Here is an 8726-nt window from a genome sequence, read left to right on the forward strand (position 1 = left end):
TGCACAATAAAGAAAAATGACGTTAACACACGCTCATGAGTACATGTGAAAAGTCATCAATGGAAAATAGCTAGTGCATATGATAACAATTGAATGCAAGGTGTTTATTGGCATGCAGGCAAAGGCATGAGTAGCATAGATCAAGCATTCAATGTCCAAGTTAGATTACCAAGTCTTTCAAAATAACAACATGTTTGTAATGACAATTATAATGAATGAATATGATATGAAAAAGGGTTTTGTGAAAAGCAAGCATTCAGAGTAGTAGGATAAAAGATACTGAAAAACATTGCACAATGCCATACGGGTGTTTTCACAAACACATAGCATGCATGGTAAATAAGCTATTGAAAGTATTAAATTGAACATTCAAGCAATCCTTTAAAAAGTAATATATAATTGTCAAATAATTTCTCTAATAATCCACAAGTAAAATATAGAAATAATGACCCAAATAAATTTCTAACACCAATGAAAATAATGCAATGAATGAAAGTATGTAAATAAATTAAAATAAAATAAAAAGAAAAATAAGAAGAATGAGAAGGGAAAGAAGGGAAGAAGAAGTAAGGAAGAAATAAGGAGGGAAAAGAGAATATAGGATTTGGGGAAGAGAAAGATAAGATATTTTGGCAATTTAGGTTGAGCTGTGCGGCGCAAGCGACGCGGACGCATGGGGCACGCGGTCGCGTGACTTGCGCTTTTAAGTTAATCGACGCGGTCGCGTTGGTCACGCGGTCGCGTGACACGTTTTGTGCTACTGGCGCGAGGACAGCCTCGCGCTCGCACAACTCTCTGTTCAAAAATCATTAATTGCCAAATATTGGGTGATGCGATCGCATGGGGCATGCGATCGCGCGAGTGGCTACTTAGTAGGATGTGACGCGGCCATGTGGGGCACGCGGTCGCGTGAGATGGACTACGCGTCCAGCGCTAGTCCAGCACCACTCTAGCACAACTTTCGGCTGTGCACCATTATTACGTCGAAATCCTGGTCACGCGGCCGCGTGGGACACGCGGTTGCGTGGGACACGCGGTTGCGTGGGAGGCCATTATTCCCATATGACGCGGTCGCGTCAGCGGCGCGGTCGCGTGGGACGATTTGTGCCATTGGCACGCCTCCAGCCACGCTCTCGCATGACTCTCTGTTCATTTTATTATTCTCTCCCACACTTGCGACGCGGACGCGTCAATGAGGCGGTCGCGTCACATAAATTTTTTTTTAAGCTGAAAAGAAAATGCAGAATGCAGTGTTAATATGAATGTGATGCAAAACTCCAGGTTCAATAAAATAAAATAAAACTTGAAAATAAATAAAACTAAATAAAAATGAAAAAGGAACGATCATACCACGGTGGGTTGTCTCCCACCTAGCACTTTTAGTTAAAGTCCTTAAGTTGGACATTTGGTGAGCTCCCTGTTATGGTGGCTTATGCTTGTATTCATCCAGGAATCTCCACCAATGTTTGTAATTCCAATGGCCTCCGGGATCCCAAACTAGGCACAGAAAGCCTTCAAGCAGGTTAAAGTAAGTGACAAGGCCCCAAGAGTGTTGATTGTTGGAATGAATTCTGGGGTCCCAAATCTTGCTTTTGCACCCGTCTTCTTGTTGATCATCATGATTCCGTCCGGGTGGCAAACAATCTGAATTCTCACTAAAGCGGCCAAACAACTTCCTAGACCCATTCAATTGAGCTCTATACCAACCTTTGCGTTTAAACTTAAAGCTTCCAACCATAATGAACCTTGTAGGACAATCTTTACCACTGGCCATCTTCCTCTTACTCTTAATATTACAAAGAGCTCCAAGTTGACCATCCGTCTCCAGTAGCCCATATTCAAGTGGAATTAGAAAGCTAAGGGATATGAATTTTACCCACTTGAATGTTGTGAAGGATGATGGCAACTTAGGGGGAGGTATTTTTAATGAAATTGCAAGCTCCACTCCCTTGTGCTTTTCTCTGATAATTACCACCTCTTTGCAAGCTTCTTCAATTTCAACCTCTTCCTCTTGGTAGCTTTCTTCCAATTCAATCTTCTCTTTGCTTTCCAAGGACATGGGAGGTTGTGCTTCTTCTTCTTGAATCTCCATCTCTTGATCAACCTCTTCCAAGTCTTCAACTGTGATATGCCTTGGAGGTTGTACACCCTCCTCAGCATCAATTTCAAACATCTTGGAAGGGGGTTCTATGATTGGACTTTCCCATGGAGGTTCTGCATCTCCTAAGTCTTCAACCGATTCTTCTTCCTTGATAATTACTGCTTCCGCCATTTGTTCCAGTACAAAGTCATGTTTCGTACTGTCCACCGGAGTTTCTAATGTCTCATTCATGCTACATTCGTCATTAGATTGTCCACATGAAGCCATGGGGGTTCCTTGAGTGTCCGAACGTCGGGAAGCTAATTGATTTATTGCTTGCTCCAATTGATGAATGGTTGCCTGAAATCGATCCACTGTTTCCTTGAAACGATCCTTTGTCTCTTGATGCACTCGGCTTTCATAAACAGGATCATAGTGCTCTTGGATTGATGGATATGGAGATGGTGAATATTGAAGTGGTGGTTCTTGTGAGTAATTGGGTTGGAATTGGGGTGGTTCTATATAAGGTTCATATGGCTCATAAGGTGGTTGGTATGGGGGGTATGGGTTGGGGTCATATGGAGGTGAATGGCGGAAAAGGGCTTGTGAGTTTGGTGGTCCAAAGTTATGTTGAAGAGAGGATTCATAGGCATATGGTGGTGGTTGTTGATAGTCTATTGGAGGTGGTTGTTGCCATGAGGGTTGATCAAATCCTTGTGGCTCCTCCCATCTTTAATTCTTCCAAACTTGATGCCTGTTCTCATTATTGGAATCAAACTTGAAGCGAGAGGAGTGAGAACTCATAGTTAGTTAATAAAAATTTAAAAACAAAAATAAAAGCAAATTTTAAATTCAAATTTTTGAATTTGAAAATTAAAATTTGAATTTTGAATTTTTAAAATTGAATTTGAAGATTAAAATTTGAAATTTTTTTTTTAAATTTGAATTTTAAATTTTGAGAATTGAATTTTTTTTTTAAATTGAAAATTGAAAATTGATTTTTTTTTAAATTTACAATAACCAATAATAAGGCACACATTTACAAATTCCCGGCAACGGTGCCATTTTGATGAGAGGAACTTTTGCGTGGTCTAAAAATTTGCGGATAAATCCTCGTTGCAAGTATAGTTTCTAAACCTTCAAAAGTCCTTTCATACAAACATTTTGGTTGTCACAAGTAACAAACCCCATTAATTTTGATAACCGAGTATTTAAACCTCGGGTCGTCTTCTCAAGGAATTGCAGGGAGGTATGTTCTTATTATTGGTTATGAAGATTGTAAATTAGGGGTTTTAGAAAGTAAGGGAGGGGTTTTAGAAAGTAAGGAAGCAGTATGTTGCATAAGAAGAATAAAATAAATAAATAACTGTAAAATAAACTCTTGGCAAGGTATGAGAAATTGGAGGTCCTATCCTAATTATCCTTATCAGGTGTGAAGAGAACTGGGTTTTAATCCCACTTGGTCAACCTTTACTAAGCAAAGGAAGGTTGAGTGGACTGATTGGCTTGATTCTCAAGTCCTAGTCAACTACTGTGGAGAGACTAGCCTTAGAGCAATCCTAGCTCAAGCAGAATCTGCCAATTTCAATCACTTGCTGAGTTTGATAACTCAAGTATTACCAATCACTTGACCAAAGCCAAAAGGGAGAAAAAAATATCTAAATTAAATTGAAAGCAATCTAAAACAGAGCAAAGCAATCTTAAATCTGAAATACCTCAAATAACATTAATTAAGAAAATTATATGTAACATGGAAGAGTTCATAAATTAAATTGGGAAAATAAATAAAAATAAAGAACTTGGGATTGAGAGCCACTCCTAAAACTAAGAGAAATCCTAAATCCTAATCCTAAGAGAGAGGAGAGAACATCTCTCTCTAAAAATTACATCTACTCCTAAAATTCTGAATTGTGAAAGCTTCTTTTTGAATGGATGTATTCCTCCAATTTATAGCCTCTAATCTGTGTTTTCTGGGCCACAAACTGGGTCAAAAACAGCCCAGAACTTGCTAGAGATGAAATCTGCCACGTTTGATTTTTGTCACTGCGACGCATCTGCGTGGATCACGCGTTCGCATCGCCTAGCATCAGAGAAACTATGGCATATTATATGTCAAATCGAAGCCCCGGACGTTATCTTTCCAACGCAACTAGAACCGCATCGTTTGGACCTCGATAGCTAAAGTTATAGCCGTTTGAGTGCGAAGAGGTCAGACTGGACAGCTTAGCAATTTCTCCAACTTCTTGTATTCCTTCCACTTTTTCATGCTTCCTTTCCATCCTCTGAGCCATTCTTGCCCTGTAATCTCTGAAATCACTTAACACACATATCAAAGCATCTAATGGTAATAAGAGAGGATTTAAACATAGGAAACTTAAGGACAAAGAAGCATGTTTTCAATCAAAGCACATAATTAGGAAGGCAAATGTAAAACCATGCAAATAGTATGAATAAGTGGGTAAAGAGTTGATAAAAACCACTCAATTGAGCACAAGATAAACCATAAAATAGTGGTTTATCAGCGTCGCTTGGCATTTTTCCTTTCCACGCGTACGCGTCAGGTACGCGTTCGCATCGCCATGCGACTTCAATTCCATGCGTGCACATCTGCTGCGCGTGCGCGTCGATGAATGCATCCCAAATCCTTATTTTTCGATGATTTCTCCACTTTGCATGCTTTTCTCTTCATTCCTTTGATCCATTCCTAGCTTTCTCAACCTGAAATCACTAACACACACAACAAGGCATCTAGTGGAATCAAAGGTGAATTAAATTTAACCAATTAAGGGTCTAAAAAGTATGTTTTCACTCTTAAGCACAAATTAGGGAGAATATACAAAACCATGCTATTTTAGTTAATAAGTGTGAGAAAAGGGTGATAAAATCCCCTAAATTCAGCATAGAATGCACCACCAAATAGTGGTGCATCAAGCGCCTGCCACGCTCTCGAGATATAGTGCCCGTCACACTCATGGGATATAGTTCCTGACACACTTCCCAGGATAAGGTGCTCCCACACTCTTGGGATATAGCACCCGCCATGCTCTCGCTATATAGTGCCTGACACACCATACAACAGAGAGAAAACTCAACATACTCATCATCAACAATCTCAGTCAGGCTTCAATTACGATATTCATTCATAATCATTCTTTAGGGCCATAATATCACATATACATCATATTTTTGCACTTTCTATACATAATTCATCATTTTCCAAGCTTACTTCACCTTCAAAATACCATCCCTTCCTAGCTTCATCTCATTACTAACCATACCACTAAAGATTAAGGGCTAAAAGAGTAAAAATAGAGGTTTAGAGGTTCAAAATTAGGTTTTAAAATATAAAATTCACTTGTTGAAAACAAGGGGTTCCACGTACACGTCACATGGTTCGCGTACTCGAGGTACATTTTGCCTTACTCGCATACGCAGACACTTGCTCACGTACACGAGACACCAAACTCAAAGGGAATGGCCGTGTCGTGTGTAGGTGGTTGCGTACGCGAATTCTGCAAGTGGCAAATTTGGCTAAGTGCTGCAGAATTTTAGTTTTACGCACCAAACGTCCAACGCGCATAACTCTCCTATTTTAAAATATTTTTCATCCGTTCTTTGAACGGTTTAAACTTCACGAACCCAATTTTCATATGAAATAAGTTTGAAAAAGTTTAGGGGTCTAGAAGCTGAGTTATGGCTCGCCAAATTTTGGCCAGAAATCAGATTTTCACAAGGTTTACCAAACCTCTACTTTCACAAATTCATAATCATTAACCATATTTTCAAAGCCCTACCCAGCACCAAAACATACCATATCATAGCTCAACACACTACCACCACCAATCATACCTCAATTTAAACAGTCTCAATTCCAAATTATCAAATTATACCAACACAATCATCAACATTCACATACCCACATACAATATCCTTCTCCATCACAATCAATATCATTATTCATCAATCTAACTTACCAAACCAACTACATTCACATCATATATCATTCAATCTATCATGCCTCATCATGCAACACACATCATTAACTAAACTACCAATCAAGTTCCAAATTCATAATTCAACTTATCCTAGGTCGTCTAGGCTAAGTTTTCATGAAACATTATATATTATATACGAGAAACTAAAACCATACCTTGGCTGATCCTCGTAAAACCCAGAATGACACAATTGACCACCGTTTCACAAAACCCAAGGCTCTAAACCTCTCTAAACAGAAAATTCAGTTACCAAGTCCAAAACTCAAGCTCTCCATGAATTTGCCACCAATATATATAATTCAATCTAAAATCATATAAACACCACTAAATCAATATAGGATTTTCTATATACACAATTTTACAATGGTTAAAGATTTTTCACCTTACCAATGGGAAATTGGGACAAGACCCGGCAAGTCCACGAAGCTAATTCGATCCTAAACACCAAAATTACACAATTTCTCAATACTAAGCTCAATAAATTTCAAAATTAGGGGAGAGAATCAAAAACTGAAAAAGTGGCTTTCCATACCAAATTAGTTACCGGATTTTGTAGAGCTTGTTGCGCTAGTCCTAAGGGCGTAAGCGGTGCGGTGATCGGAGCTCCAGATTGAAAGATATTTGAATTTGAATTTGGTGTTAAGGTATGGAGATTCTTTCCTTCTCCTCTTGCAAGCTTCAGCATTCTTCATTGTTTTGGGATGGAGAAGAGCTGATGCTCTTCATATATAGGGGGACTCGGTTCGGCCCAATCTTGGGCCAAATTCTTTAAAATTAGTGTCAAAATTCTTATTTTAATTAGCTTTATCTCATTAAACTATAAATTTTTTCCTAATTTCTTTTTTAATAATAAATTTATTAGCTAATTATTTATTAATTTTGTAGATTTTACATTCATCATAAGGATTTGAATGTGTTAGAAAACAATTATAATCTGACTTGAATTCTTTTATCAACATTGGGAAATTTGATTGTTGGAGTTAAGCTTGAAAACTTCTTCTCATGGTTCTTTAAGTTTTAAAACTAGAATTGATAAGTGACATCGAATCAACTAGGTTTAGTTTTTAAGAATTGTGTGGCTTTTAAATCAGTGAACGTATCTCACCTCTTATCATGATCAATTGATCAAGGAATTGACAGTTTAATAAGAAAAGCAAAATTGAATTATCAAGGGATTGGAATTTTGTTATTTATGATTTTTTGTAGATGCATCTTGCAAGATCATAGTAGTGAGTGAAAATCATTCTTCTGGAAGTTTTAACATCTCTGAAACTTTAACCCTTTTAATCATATTACCCTATAAATCATTCATAACTTGATTTTGTTTAATTCACTGTTTTTGTGCAACTTGTCTCTAAAATCCTAATTTTTTATTGTCTAACTAGAATAATCAATTGACCATTTCTTGCTTAATCTGTTAATCCTTGTGGGAACAATAACTCACTCACCATGATATTACTTGCTATGATTCAGTGCACTTTCCGAGTTATGACTTTGAAAATTCTACATCAAGTTTTTGGCGTCGCTGCTGGAGATTAATTGAGATTAACAACAAACGAGTTAATTGATTACCTAGATTAGACGTTTATTTTTCTATCTTCTAATTTTTCATCTCACCTGGAATTTCCTTCACTGTGACATTGAAAATTCCAATTTTCTTTGTTGTCACTGTGTTTATGCAAAGCAATAAAGACAAAGAACCACTCCACTTTGATTTAGTTATTGAGAGAATACTCGTCTAGATAAGGAAGAAATCTAGAGCTCAAAGAGAAAAAGCTGAGATAATAGTAGAGATCGAAGATTTTGAGGATTTAGATACAATGGCTAACAATATCAATAACCCAGTCAATGCTAGAAAAACTCTTGGCTCATTAACAAAACCCACTGCAGGAAATTGTGGGAGTAGCATAGTAGCACCCGCTGTAAAGGCAAACAACTTTGAATTGAAGTCTCAACTTTATCACCTTAGAACAACGACATTGCCAATTCAATGGGAGCCCTCAAGAAGATCCTAATTTGTTCATCTCCAGCTTCTTGCAGATTTGTGACACAGTCAAATCTAATGGTGTCTTCACTAAAGCTTATCGATTAAGGTTGTTCCCATTTGCTATAAGGGACTGAGCCAAGCAGTGGCTCGAAACTCAACCAAAGGAGAGCATAGCAAGATGGGATGAATTGGTCAATAAGTTCTTAACCAAATTCTTCCCACCATGGAGGTTGGCAAAGCTGAGACATGACATCCAAACATTCATGCAGAAAGATGGAGAATTCCTTTATGAAGCTTAGGAGAGGTACAAAAGTATATTGAGAAAGTGTATCCTGGATTTATTTGCTGACTGGTTGCAACTTCAGATTTTTTATGATAGAATTACTGCTACTTCAAGAAATTCATTGGATTCCTCTACTGGAGGATCTTTGTACATGAAGACAACAACAGAAGCCTTAGAATTAATTGAGATAGTGGCCAACAATCAATATTTGTATTCCTCTTAAAGAGCTTTAAAGAGAGGAGTGATAAAATTAGACACATTGAAAACTATTCTAGCACAAAACAAGGCTATATCTCAACAAATCATTACACTTACTAAACAAGTTGGACACATGCAAGTCTCCGTAGTGGGAACACAGGGTATCACCTATGACATGGGAGG

The 8726-nt window shown here is 37.7% G+C and overlaps 1 non-coding gene across 1 annotated transcript; it reads right to left on the minus strand.

Moving 5' to 3' along the window:
* Positions 1-8298: 8298 nt before the first annotated feature.
* LOC148567884 (small nucleolar RNA R71) lies at positions 8299-8401 on the minus strand. Its single transcript, XR_015882376.1, has one exon. It is a non-coding gene; the product is annotated as a small nucleolar RNA R71 (small nucleolar RNA).
* Positions 8402-8726: the final 325 nt, after the last annotated feature.

Source organism: Arachis ipaensis, chromosome B4 (assembly GCF_059453495.1).
Source record: "Arachis ipaensis isolate K30076 ecotype BB chromosome B4, ASM5945349v1, whole genome shotgun sequence".
Taxonomy (NCBI): Eukaryota; Viridiplantae; Streptophyta; class Magnoliopsida; order Fabales; family Fabaceae; genus Arachis; species Arachis ipaensis.